General features: G+C 47.1%; 1 protein-coding gene across 1 annotated transcript in view; it reads left to right on the top strand.

The window, feature by feature from the left end:
- Ramp1 (receptor activity modifying protein 1) overlaps positions 1-12,068 on the top strand; it is a 45,544-nt gene that overhangs the window by 32,598 nt on the left and 878 nt on the right. The window lies entirely within an intron of this gene.

The following is a 12,068-nucleotide window of genomic DNA, read 5'->3' as shown; positions in this document are numbered from 1 at the left end:
AGACCTCTTAACACTCAGCTCCCCTCTGAGTTGGCACAACACAGCCAGGGATCCCTTGCTGAGTGTCCTTTTCCCTTCCCCCACCACACGTCCCAGTGGACCAGCCACTCCGTGTGACTCTCAGAAACACACAGCTGGCTCAGACCCCACTAGCACTGCACACACTTCCCTAGCCTAGGAAAGGGTCCAAGTACTTTAATCCAACAATTAGTAAGACACCCTCATACCTCTGCCCAGAATCTAGGAGAAAATGCCCTGTTACCTGCTGCCTCCTACAGAACTGGGCATCTCCTTGGCTTCTCTGAATACCACCAATAAGCTGGGTGGGTTGAGTTCTCCTGCACTGGAGTGGAGACCTTCTGTGCAGACTGGCTGTCCGGGTAGACCTAGCTGTTCACTTGATGCCTGACCATGCTGGACTGAGCTAGACTTTCTGCAGTCGGGGGAGCAGCCTCTGCCCACAGCAGAAAGCCCCTGCCATCTGTTTTGGGGACTTTGAGCTCTGCCACCAAAGGCAGCGAGCAGCCACCATCCAGAAGGTAGCTGGGCCTTCAGAAGAACCCCTTCTTGACTGATGGGATGGTTTCAGACACCACAAGGAAGTAAGTGCTTGCTGAGGGAAAGGGCCTCTGCATGGGAGAGGAGGTCTCAGAACTAAGTGTGGGCTAGGATGGTGTGCATGCCCAGGTGTCAGGATTGTGAGTTTGATGCCAGCCTGGACTACATAATAAGACTCTGTCTCAGAATAATAATAAGTAGGGAAAGGAGGAGGAGGAAAAGAAGTGAATTTTTATCAAAAGCTTTTCAACATCAAATGATATTGTCTCCTTTGACAGGTTGAAGTGTGGTTTTATGATGACAGACTTTAATGTGTTCTGTACAGCTCGATAAAGCTTGTGGGAGCTTTGCAGAGGACTTCTGTGCCTCTCCTCCTCCCTACCTTCCTCCCTCCCTTCTCTTTTTCTTTCTTTCTTTTTTTGAGGCAAGGTCTCATAATGAAGACTGACTAGCTTCACATTTGCAGAGATATACTTGTTGTGTGTCTGGACGATGGGATTAAAGGTGTGCAGCCTTATGCACAGCACACGGTAAATTATTTATATGTTAACTCGATGCCTTGATGCTTTCTCTAAGTTACTTACTGGTTTTATAGTTGATGTTTTCTGCTTGCTCTCTTCTCTGTGTCTCTCTGTGTGTCTCTCTGTGTCTCTCTGTCTCTCTCTTTCTATATTAGGCTCTTCAGAGTCATGCCTGTCCCCACCCCCCACCCCCACACCGAGACAGGGTTTCTCTGTGTAGTCCTGGCTCTCCTGGAACTGTAGAACAGGGTGGCCTCCAGGTCACGGGACTAAAGTCAGGAACCATTTCATCTGGGGGGAGGGAAAGGAATGAGGACCTGGAGAAGGGGTAGAGGCAGGCAGACAGACAGGAGCCATAAGGGCAGATAAGGGGGGACAGGAAAGGACAGAAAGAGAGACTGGGAACATGTGAGAACAGAGAGTGAGTGAGACAAAGAAGGGAGAAAGAGAGAGAGGGCGTGTTTTTGAATTTTCTTATCCATGTTATTTATTGTATTTAATGCATCAGTAAGTTCATTTTTTATGGTTTTAAATGCACACTTCCCCATCCCACAGGTGCAGGAATGATGGGGGGAGGGGCTGCAAGTCCACAGCATGCATGTGGAGGTCAGAGGTCAGCCTCATGGTATTGTTCTCTCCTTCCACCTTTCCGATAGAAATTGAACTCAGGTTGCCAACTTGCAGAGCCAGGGCCTTTCCCCACTGAGCCATCTCACAGGCTCTTTTTTAAAGTCTTGATTTGGATACTTGGTGATTTTTTTTTTTATACAAGGTCTCTCTGCATAGCTCACACAGAACTCACTGGGTAGCCCAGGCTGGCCTCCAACTCCTAGGGATCTAGCCTTCAGAGTCCTAGGATTACAGGACTCATATGTCACCACTCCATTATAATAATAGTAATTTACAACTCTATGTTTTTCTCAGAATTCATTTTGGAAATGATGTCATTAGCATGTACACGCATGCAGTACTGTTGTATTTCCATGTTATTAGCATGTACACGCATGCAGTACTGTTGTATTTCCATGTCTGCTTCTAATGGAGTATTTTAACTCTTGGTGACCCTTGAACTACTTGTCACCTTTCATTTCATTTCTATAGAGTACATTTTTAAGAGTATCTTTTTTTTTTTTTTTTTTTTTGGTTAGCATTTTAGTTTTCAATATTGTAGCCAAGGAATACTTTCTTATGACTTGTACTTTGGGACTTTGTTGGCTTTTTCTCTGCTGCCTAATATGGATCTGGGGACTTTTGACAAGATTTTTGGTTCTTAATATTTTGCGTTCAATTTGCACTACTTTTGGGCTAAACTTTGGAGGCATGATGGGAAGATGTGTATATTTATCAGACTTCCCACCTCCCAACCCCAACACACACACACATCACACACACATCACATACACCACACATACACACCACATCACATACACACCACACACACACCACACTCAGGAATTTCTGGACCACAGTGCTATAAATGCCCCTCTGCCTGTGTCTGTTCCACACTGCATGGTGCTACCCTGCCACAGCCTCCAGGCCTGCTTTCCTGCCTGCCTGGCCCTCTGCTTCTGCTCCCCTCTTCATTTATGGTGACGGTTCTGACAGGCTAACTAGGATTAGGCTTTGCTAGAGGTCCCAGCAATGCAAGCGGGGAAAGGAGAGCTGAGATATCCAAAGTGGATCAGAGCCCAGTTGTGAGTAAGGGTCATAGCAGTTCACCTCCTACCAACAGAGCCCCACCTTGCCCCATCCCAGACAGCCCTAGTCCCTACAATGTCCAGGAGGACACAGCGACCTCCAGGAAGTAGGAAGGACCACTGTCCCAGAAATGAGGCACTGATTAGAAATGTAGTGGCATCTGCTGCAGTTTTCTTCCTAAAATAAGCTTCCATGGAACCATAAAATAATGTATACTAAGTGCAGAAAAACACAGCCTACTGTCCCTGCATTGGGAAGAGCCCCTGAAGGATGGCTCTTCTACAGGGACATACCACCAGAACTTCGGGCTTTAGGCTGCTGTGTGGACCAATCCATTTTCTTTGTTCAGCATCTTCATGGAGAGATGTGCCTGCCCGTGCCCTAGAATTCTTTCTGAAAGTTGTCTTCTTAGTAGAGGCTCCTCCATGTGCCTTTACTGTGCTGGTTTCTGCCTTCCATGATCTTGACCTTAGTGCACACCTCCTCTTGCTGCCTTTGTCCACATTTCATGCATTTTGTTTTGTTTTGTTTTGAGATAGAGTCCCAAGCTGGCCTCAAACTTAGTATGTAGCCAAGGATGACTTTGAACTCCTGATCCTCCAGCCTGTACTTCCCAAGTACAGGATTACAGGCATGGGCCACAGGAATCAGTTTATGCAACACTGGGAATGGAATCCATGCCTTGTAACTTTTTTTTTTTTTAAAGACAGGCTATTCCTACGTAGTATAGTATGGCTTTGAACTTGTGGTCCTCCTTCCTTGGCCTCTTGAGTGTTGGGATTACAGGTGTCACTTCATACCTGGCTTCCTTTGTTTCTGTGTGAGTTTCTGCCCAAGAGCACTTCTGATGTACTCACCAATCATTTCTATTTGCAGAAGAAATACATAGTCGGCCAGCCATGGACCTCTCTGTCTGCATGTTTGCAGGCTCCCACACCCTATCCATCAACCCGTGTCAGCTGGCATCTCCCCAGGCTCTTGAGGTTTGCCCCGAGTGGGTCAGCTGGGGTGGGAAGGCATAGACAGCATCCTGCCTCAGCAGTGTTAAAAGCTGCTAGAGCTTCCAAGATGTGGTTATCTTGGGGATAGGAGGCAAAGGCTAGTTAGTGCTAAGACATTTACCCGAATCCCAAGAGTTTCTCCTTGGAGTTTCTGAGGAAGTAGATGACCCTAGTTAGTCAGATTTGACATAACATAACATATTTGACATTTATAGGACATAAAACACACACAGTGAGCTTTATACTAGTGGTTGTCAGAGAAGAGGCAAGAACACTTGTGGCTTTGAGGACTCATTCCGTCTGTCTCTTTACTTCATTTAATTAGATCCGATCAGTCATTTGGGGAGGGGTCTGATCCTCTTTCTAAGATGAGGCTCTGAACACATGGACGTGTGAGATGAAGTCCTTAGGGTTGCTTGAGAGAAGAGGGGAAGCTAGGACTCAAACCCAGATGATGGGTGCCAGGACACAGGCTCAGATACTCAGTGTTAGGGGCAGTTGTGGCCAGAAGGGGGACAACTGCAACCTCAAGATATCCCCCAAAGGAGCAGCCTCACTGTGTGCATCAGTGGGCAGCAAGTCAGCAGCCACTCACCGAGGAGCCCAGAGCCATGACTCGAGATCCAGACATTTGGAAAAGTCCCACTGAAGTGTTCAGGGACATTCCAAGCAAAGTTTGCTTAGGGGCCCAGAATAGCAAGCTCTAGCCAAAAAAAAAAGGATAATTATTCAGTTACATGAGTACTGAAAATTAGGGAGTTAGAGCCAGAGCACGCTTCCTAGCTATTTTGAGTACTCTGGCTATCTCTGTGTTCTTTTAGCAGAGGCATGTCCAACCTCCAAGGGGAATCCTTTTATCTCAACCGAACTGACAGAGCATGCACAATGGTTACTGAAAACCTCAGCTGTCACTTCTGCATAAACAAATGAGATCCAATGGGCAGCCATCCCTGCACCACAGATATTTTTAGGCATAGGTGGCTTCAATCTAGAAGGCTAATATATCAGAGACAGAGTTCTGGTCCCAGAATAGCAGGCCACAGACTCAGCCCCAGAGAGTGTAGTCTGTGGTGACCTGACTTCCAGTATCAGGGACTCCTAACCGTTCTGGTTAGCTGAGAAAGAGAAGGCATCTCCTGCCAGAGACACCCCCAGGCTACAGAGGACATTGTTCTGGGTGCTCTGTTGCCAAAACCATCTTTGGGTTTGGGTAGAGAAGGACAGTCTACACCACCACCGGTGTTCAGTTAACCAGTGTCAGCTCCAAATGTGGCCTTTGACTTTAAAGAAGACATTTAATACTTGCTGTGTTGGAGTCTCTCATGATCCAGGCTATCCCAACTTTTTTTTTTTTTTTTTTTTTTTTTTGAAGATAGGGTTTCTCTGTGTAGCCCTGGCTGTCCTGGAACTGTAGACCAGGCTGGTCTCAAACTCAGAAATCTGCCTGCCTCTGCCTCCCAAGTGCTGGGATTAAAGGTGTGTGCCACCATTGCCCGGCCCTATCCCAACTTCCTATGGCCTTTCCCATGTGTGCTTTCTAACTGAAGCATGGGTCTTTTGCTTACTCAGAAAGACCATGCACCTCGGTGCCAATGAACAGTGGGGGTAGGCCACTTTCTCCCTTCCTGTGTCTCATCCAAATTACCACTGATGTGGGCTGGGAAATGCTCTGGACAGGCTGCCTGACACAAAGGCAGCTGGGGGTGGGGGAGGCCTAGCAGTTTAGAGGCCATGTGATACACTGACCGGGGTGGGGGGTGGGGGGTGGGGGTGGGGAATACCTGGATTTGGAAAGCCTCCACTTTCGACTAAAGAGCTTCTTAGATGCCCTAAGGGTCTCCTCAGGGCTGATGTACGGCCTTTGCTCCATTGATAGACTTTCTAGATTAAAGCAAGGAAAGAGCCAGGCAGTGGTGGCACACGTCTTTAATCCCAGCACTTGGGAGGCAGAGGCAGGTGGATTTCTGAGTTTGAGGCCAGCCTGGCCTACAAAGTGAGTTCCAGGACAGCCAGGACTACACAGAGAAACCCTGTCTCGAAAAACCAAATAAATAAATAAATAAATAAATAAATAAATAAATAAATAAAGCAAGGAAAGATAGTTTTAATTTCTTTGCCACCATTTTGGGGCTTTTCACTCTTTTGTATGGATCCAGAGTCCTCCTTGGTCTGTCTTTTGACTGAAGAACTTTCTTTAGCCTTCCTTAAAGTGTGGGCCTGCTGACCCTCTGAGCTGCTTTTGTTGTTTAAAACGAAAATGAAAAAGAAGCCATTTATCTTATCCCCATACTTGAAGGATATTAAGTGTTGGCTTCTGGGCTGCCAGCAGTGTGACTTCCTTGGCCTATGACCTCTGGCTTGCCTAGGCTTGGAGGGAAGTCAGCATTGGTTCCCAGAGGCATTCTGTGTGGTTTTATGACTAAGACTCTCCATCATTGAGGCTTCGATGTGTGTTTGGTAGTGTCTGTATATTTGTCGGTTGCTGTTGCTTTGTTTTTAACCTTTCTTGGGGTCTCTGACCTTGAGTTTTTTTTATTGAACGTCTTTTATTAACTTGGGGCAAGTCTCTGGCCATTGTCTTTTCAAATATCTCTTCTGTGACATCCCACTCCTGCTTCTGGGACTGATGGACAAGTTGGACTTTATTGCACGTGGTGGTACGAAGTGCCCATAGCTCTCAGGCCCCTTTGCAAAGCCTTCCCTTCGTTTCCTCTTGATCTTTCAGTTTGTAGAAGCTCTCCTAACTTGTCCTCCATCTCACCAACCCCACCACCTGCATGCAGTGAAGCAAGAGTGGCCTTTTAACAATGAGATTTGCTCATTTTATTTCATATGGCTGTTTTGCCTGCGTGCATGTATGTTCAGCATGTATGTGCCTGGGGCCCCAATAAACAAGATACTCAACTACCATGTGGGTGATGGGAATTGAATCCCAGTCCTCCAGTGTTAGCATTTTGTCTAAGCTCCGCCCCACAGTTACTTGGCAACAGCCTGGTATCTCTGACTCGATCTCTCTTGATCTTGCTTTTCTTCTCCCACTCTGTCCTCTTATCCCTTCCCCTGCTTCCCACTGCTCTTGGCTAGCCTCTACTCTCTCTCTCTCTCTCTCTCTCTCTCTCTCCCTTTCTCTGTCTTTACTGCCCTCTCAACTCCCCTCCCCATTCCTGAATAAACTCTATTCTATACTATACCATCATGTGGCTGGTCCCTCAGGGGGAAGAGATGCCCCAGCATGGGCCCGCAGAGGCACCCCCTTCCCCCATACCTTACCAAATATCCACCAAACATATTCCTTCTCTCTTTATCTTTTTATAAAAACACAACATTTGGTTCTGAGACTCAGATTTAGAAACTCCACAGGTTTGCAGCGAGGGCTCAAAAATATGATCTTTGATGCTTTCTGATTCCAGTAATCTTTCTTGCTATGGCTTCCTCCCCTCCTCCCTTCCTCCTGTTTCCACCCTGCCCCCCCCCCCCCGCCTGTTTTTAAGACAGGGTCTCTCTATGTATTCTAAGCTGAACTGGGACTCTTGATTCTGCTTCCTTTGCTTTGCAAGTGCTGGGATGACAAGTCTGTGCACCACACCCAGACCCTTTGGATTCTCTAGGCTTCTAGTCCTGATGAAGCACTCATTTGTGTATATGTGTCCCTTCCTTCTTGGTACCCGACATTGTCATCATTGTAAAGCCCCTGTCTTGCTTTACCATGATGAAACCCTAAGGTAGGCTAGTTACCCCAAAGTTTCAGAGGTTGTGACGAGGGACCAGTGGCAAGCAGCAATGGTAGGGTGTGTTCAGAAGCACGTGCTGCCATCACCAGTGAGAAAGCCAGAGAGGCTGATGGACTAATTCAGGCTCTCATGAGACCACCCTAATCCCTGACCTGAGATGATTCCACAAGGCCCCACCTCCCAGAGGTTAGATCCAGCTCCAAATAGCACTGGAGCGCAGCACGGTCTGATAGTCACACTCCGGGTCATCTTTTTGTTCTTGCTGTTTTCAGGGAGAGTTTCACCATTTTCAACTCACTGCTGAGTGTTCATGTGTGGCACAGACCAAGTCAAACGAATCTGCATATAGAAGCAGGCAGGCCCCCTCTGCCAGTCGGATAGGTGGGGTTCCAGTCAATCTGTCAAGAGCTGAGCTGGGTTAAGGATTTACTGTTGCTGTGGTCAGTGTCCCACAGGGTTTAGATCCCCCTGCAGATGAACTGTCATTGCTGTGTTCAGGGAAGAGGACTAGAAAGACAGTCCCTCAGTCTCCAACTATCTCCTATTGTCCTGTGGCACGATTCTTGTGGAGATGCTTACACCAACTCTACTCAGCCCAGATAGAAAAAACAACAGACCAAAGTAGGGCTATCTCCAAACTCCAATTTGGTTGGGGAAAAGAAGTTTATTGGGGTCACAAGCAGGAATCCAGGTGAAGGGTCACTTCAAGATCATAGACAAGTCAGAGGCAGCTGCATTACCAAAAGCCCACCCAGAGTCCGTGATGACTCCTGAAGGCTGCAACCTTGGAGCATGACTCAGAAGCAGCTTGACAGGTTGGGGAGGGACTTCTAGACAGTTTGGCTGATCTGAGCCTGGGCTAAGTCTCCTCAGCAGGCTTTATAGCTTATGTAACCTAGGGGACAGAGGGGCCTACTGTGTCTAGTAGGTTTCAAGGACTTCCTGAGATATATATATATATTTTAAAGATTTATTCATTTATTTTATGTATATAAGTACACCATTGCTCTCTTCAGACATGCTAGAAGAGGGCATCAGATCCCATTACAGATGCTTGTGAGCTACCATGTGATTTCTGGGAATTGAACTCAGTGCTCTTAACTGCTGAGCCATCTCTCCAGCATATATATATATATATATATATATATATATATATATATATATATATCCTTTGAAAAAGGGTCTCACTGTGTTGTCGGCCCAGGCTGAACTCAAACTTGCTTTTGAAGACCAGGCTGGCCTTGAACTCATAGAGATCCACCTGCTTCCTTTTTTTTTTTTTACAAACATTTTTGTTTTTGTTTTCTTAGATATTTTTATTTTATGCATGAGTATTTTGCCTTCATGAACATTGGCGTACCATGTGCATGCAGTGCCCATGGAGGTCAGCAAAAGGCATCAGATCCTCTGGAACTACAGTTATGAATGGTTGTGAGCCACCACACAGGTACTGAGATGTGAACCTGGGTCCTCTGCAAGAGCAAGTGCTCTTAACCACTGAGCCATCACTCCTGAGCCGTCTCTCCAGCCCCGAACTTCCTGTGTCTCAGTGAGCTTCTAGCTTTAGAGGAATTTGCTACATCACACCTAGATGCTTGTGTCACATCGCGAAGTCCCCCCAGCTGTCCACAGCACAGATCAACTGCTGCCAGAGTCACCAGGGAATAGGAGACATCTCTGTCCCCATCCAGCCTCAGTTTAAATGAGCCTGTGCCCTCAGCCACGGTGTCTCCAACAGCGGTTCTCAGCCTCTTGACTGAGGCCAAGAAACTGAGGCAGAGCAGGATGGCTGGCCTTTACAGAGTTTCCTGACCCCCCTCCCCTTTTAGAAAAACCTCTACTTGGTGTGGTACAGGGTGCTATGCCCACAACAGGAGGATAACAGCTGCTGCTGCTCCAAGGGGACATGGGAAATGAGTCACGGTGTGCTGTGCCCTCCCCATCCTCATCACCTGCATCCAGTGGAACCTTCTCATGGGAAACTAGGGAGTCAGCAGCCCTGCCAGACTTTCAGGCCCCAGCAATGCCACACAGGCTCAAACTTGGGTGCTGTCAGTTGCTACCTGGAGCTGGTCCCCCACTTTTTCCAAATAGACTTTTCTTCCTCTGCTTGGTCACAGTTCTGTACTCACTCATGAAATTCAGGTGACCTGGAGCTCTATAGCCTAACTCTGATGGATCCCAGGAAGTGTGAGGTTTTATGGTTGTTCAGTGAGAACCGAACATTTGCACTTGCACCCCCTAACTGGAAGAGCAATGAATCACCTTATTCTCTCTCTCTCTCTCTCTCTCTCTCTCTCTCTCTCTCTCTCTCTCTCTGTGTGTGTGTGTGTGTGTGTGCATGTGTACACATGTGGGTACAGGTACACTTGCCTGTGTATATACATGTGGAGGTCAGAAGTCAATATCACCTGTTTTCCTCTCTCATTCTCCACTTTTGACTTGCTAGGGGTTTAGAAGCCACAATGGGTCACAAGCCACATGGCTAGCACTCTTGAGTTTCTCAATGAGATCCAACCCCATTGGGTTCCCAAGCTCCTCTTGGGTAAACAAGCTCCCTCTGCTTCTGTGTATCCACAATGCAGGTGTGGTGACTGGCAGGATGGAAACATCAGGACATCAGGACTACCATTAAATCGACAGTGATCTCTCACTGAACCTGGAGATGGCAGTTTTTGCTAGACCCGTTGGCCTGACCTCCGGGCCCCAGGATCTGCCTGTCTCTCCCATCCCCCACACCTGCCTTGCTCAATTGCCGGCACACACTGATGCACCCTGCTTTTGCTTGGGGATCTTAACTTATGTCCTCATGCTTGTACAGCAGGACTCCACCTACTTCACACACACACACACACACACACACACACACACACACACACACACAGCTCCAATTCACCCTAGTTTCTCTTCCGTTGCCATGTTAGGAATGACTGAGGTTCTCTTCTGTCCTAGTCATCTCCAGCCTATCTAATCTTGCACATCTGCAAGACACCCAAGGCCATGGGCAATCAGGGAGAAATTGCATACATGTAGCTGGAAGAAGCGGCTGGATAAACAGATGAAAGGCTGTTGACCCACCCCAGCCCCGACTAAGAGGGAATGTCTGCAGTCAGCAGGCAGCTTGGTGACGGGCACTCTGGGCACAGCTGATCTCTTGAAGATGGCAGTTGTTTGACTTGAAGGATAGTTCTTGTCTTAGGGTTTCTAGTGTGGTGATGAAACACCACGACCAAAAGCAACTTAGAGAGGAAAGGGATTCTTTCAGCTTACAACTCTCAGAGCACACACACCCCATCACTGAGGGAAGTCAGAGCTGCCATTTAAGGCAGGAACTGAGACTATGGCGGAACACGGCTTACTGGTGTACCCTCCATGCCTTGCTCAGTCTGTTTCCTTATACAAGTGAGGATCACCTGCCCAGGGCTGGCACCTCCCTCCACCCACTGTGGGCTGAGTCCACCAGTCCACCCTCATCAATCATTGATCAAGAAGATTGCCCACAGGGAATCTGGTTGGAGGCATTTTCTTTTCTTTCTTTTCTTTCTTTCTTTCTTTTTTTTCTTTCTTTCTTTTTTTTTTTTTTTTTTTTTTTTTTTTTTTTTTTTTTTTTTGGTTTTTCAAGACAGGGTTTCTCTGTATAGCCCTGGCCTCGAACTCAGAAATCCACCTGCCTCTGCCTCCCAAGTGCTGGGATTAAAGGCGTGCGCCACCACTGCCCAGCTAGAGGCATTTTCTTTTCTTTTTTTTTTTTTAAAGATTTATTTATTTATTTATTTTATGTATGTCAGTACACTGCTGCTCTTTTCAGACACACCAGAAGAGGGCATCTGATCCCATTACAGATGGTTGTGAGCCACCATGTGGTTGCTGGGAATTAAACTCAGGACCTCTGGAAGAGCAGTCAGTGCTCTTAACCACTGAGTAACCACTGAGCCATTTCTCCAGCCCCCTGGAGGCATTTTCTTAATTGAGGTTCCTTTTCCCAGATAACTCTAGCCTGTGTCAAGGTGACAAAAAAAAAAAAAAAAAAAAAAAAAAAAAGACAGCTACCAAAACTAGATCAGAGTCATATGTGTATATGTGTACAGTCACTGACACACAAACAGGGTCCCACACAGCCACTGAGAATAACTCACACACACAAAAATTGTTATATACAGTTACAAATAAGGAGTCTTACACACTTATGGATGACCCATGATGACCAGCCGCATCCCACGCCATACTGGGAGGATTCCACTGCTCCTCGATGAACTGTCTCCACAGAAGTTGTGAGACTTGGGGCTGGGTAGATGGTTCAAGAGGGTAAAGACCCATGCCGCCAAGTCTGGAGACCCAAGTTCAATCCCCAAAACCCACATCATAGGGAGAGAACCAATTCTTGCAAGTCATTCTCTGGCATCTACCTGCACCACATACATGTGATATCTCTCACGCACTCACTAAACCAATCAATCAATCAATCAATATGAAAGAACTCAGAGGACTTTGCCTAAGCAGGCAGGCCTCCCTCAGTTTCTGGCCCACAGCACCCACACCCCCACTGACGGCCCACTCTC

The sequence above is a fragment of the Arvicanthis niloticus genome, chromosome 17 (genome assembly GCF_011762505.2).
Source record: "Arvicanthis niloticus isolate mArvNil1 chromosome 17, mArvNil1.pat.X, whole genome shotgun sequence".
Lineage (NCBI taxonomy): Eukaryota > Metazoa > Chordata > Mammalia > Rodentia > Muridae > Arvicanthis > Arvicanthis niloticus.
The sequence above is the reverse complement of the archived record's forward strand: the minus strand, read 5'-3'. Positions and strand labels throughout refer to the sequence as shown.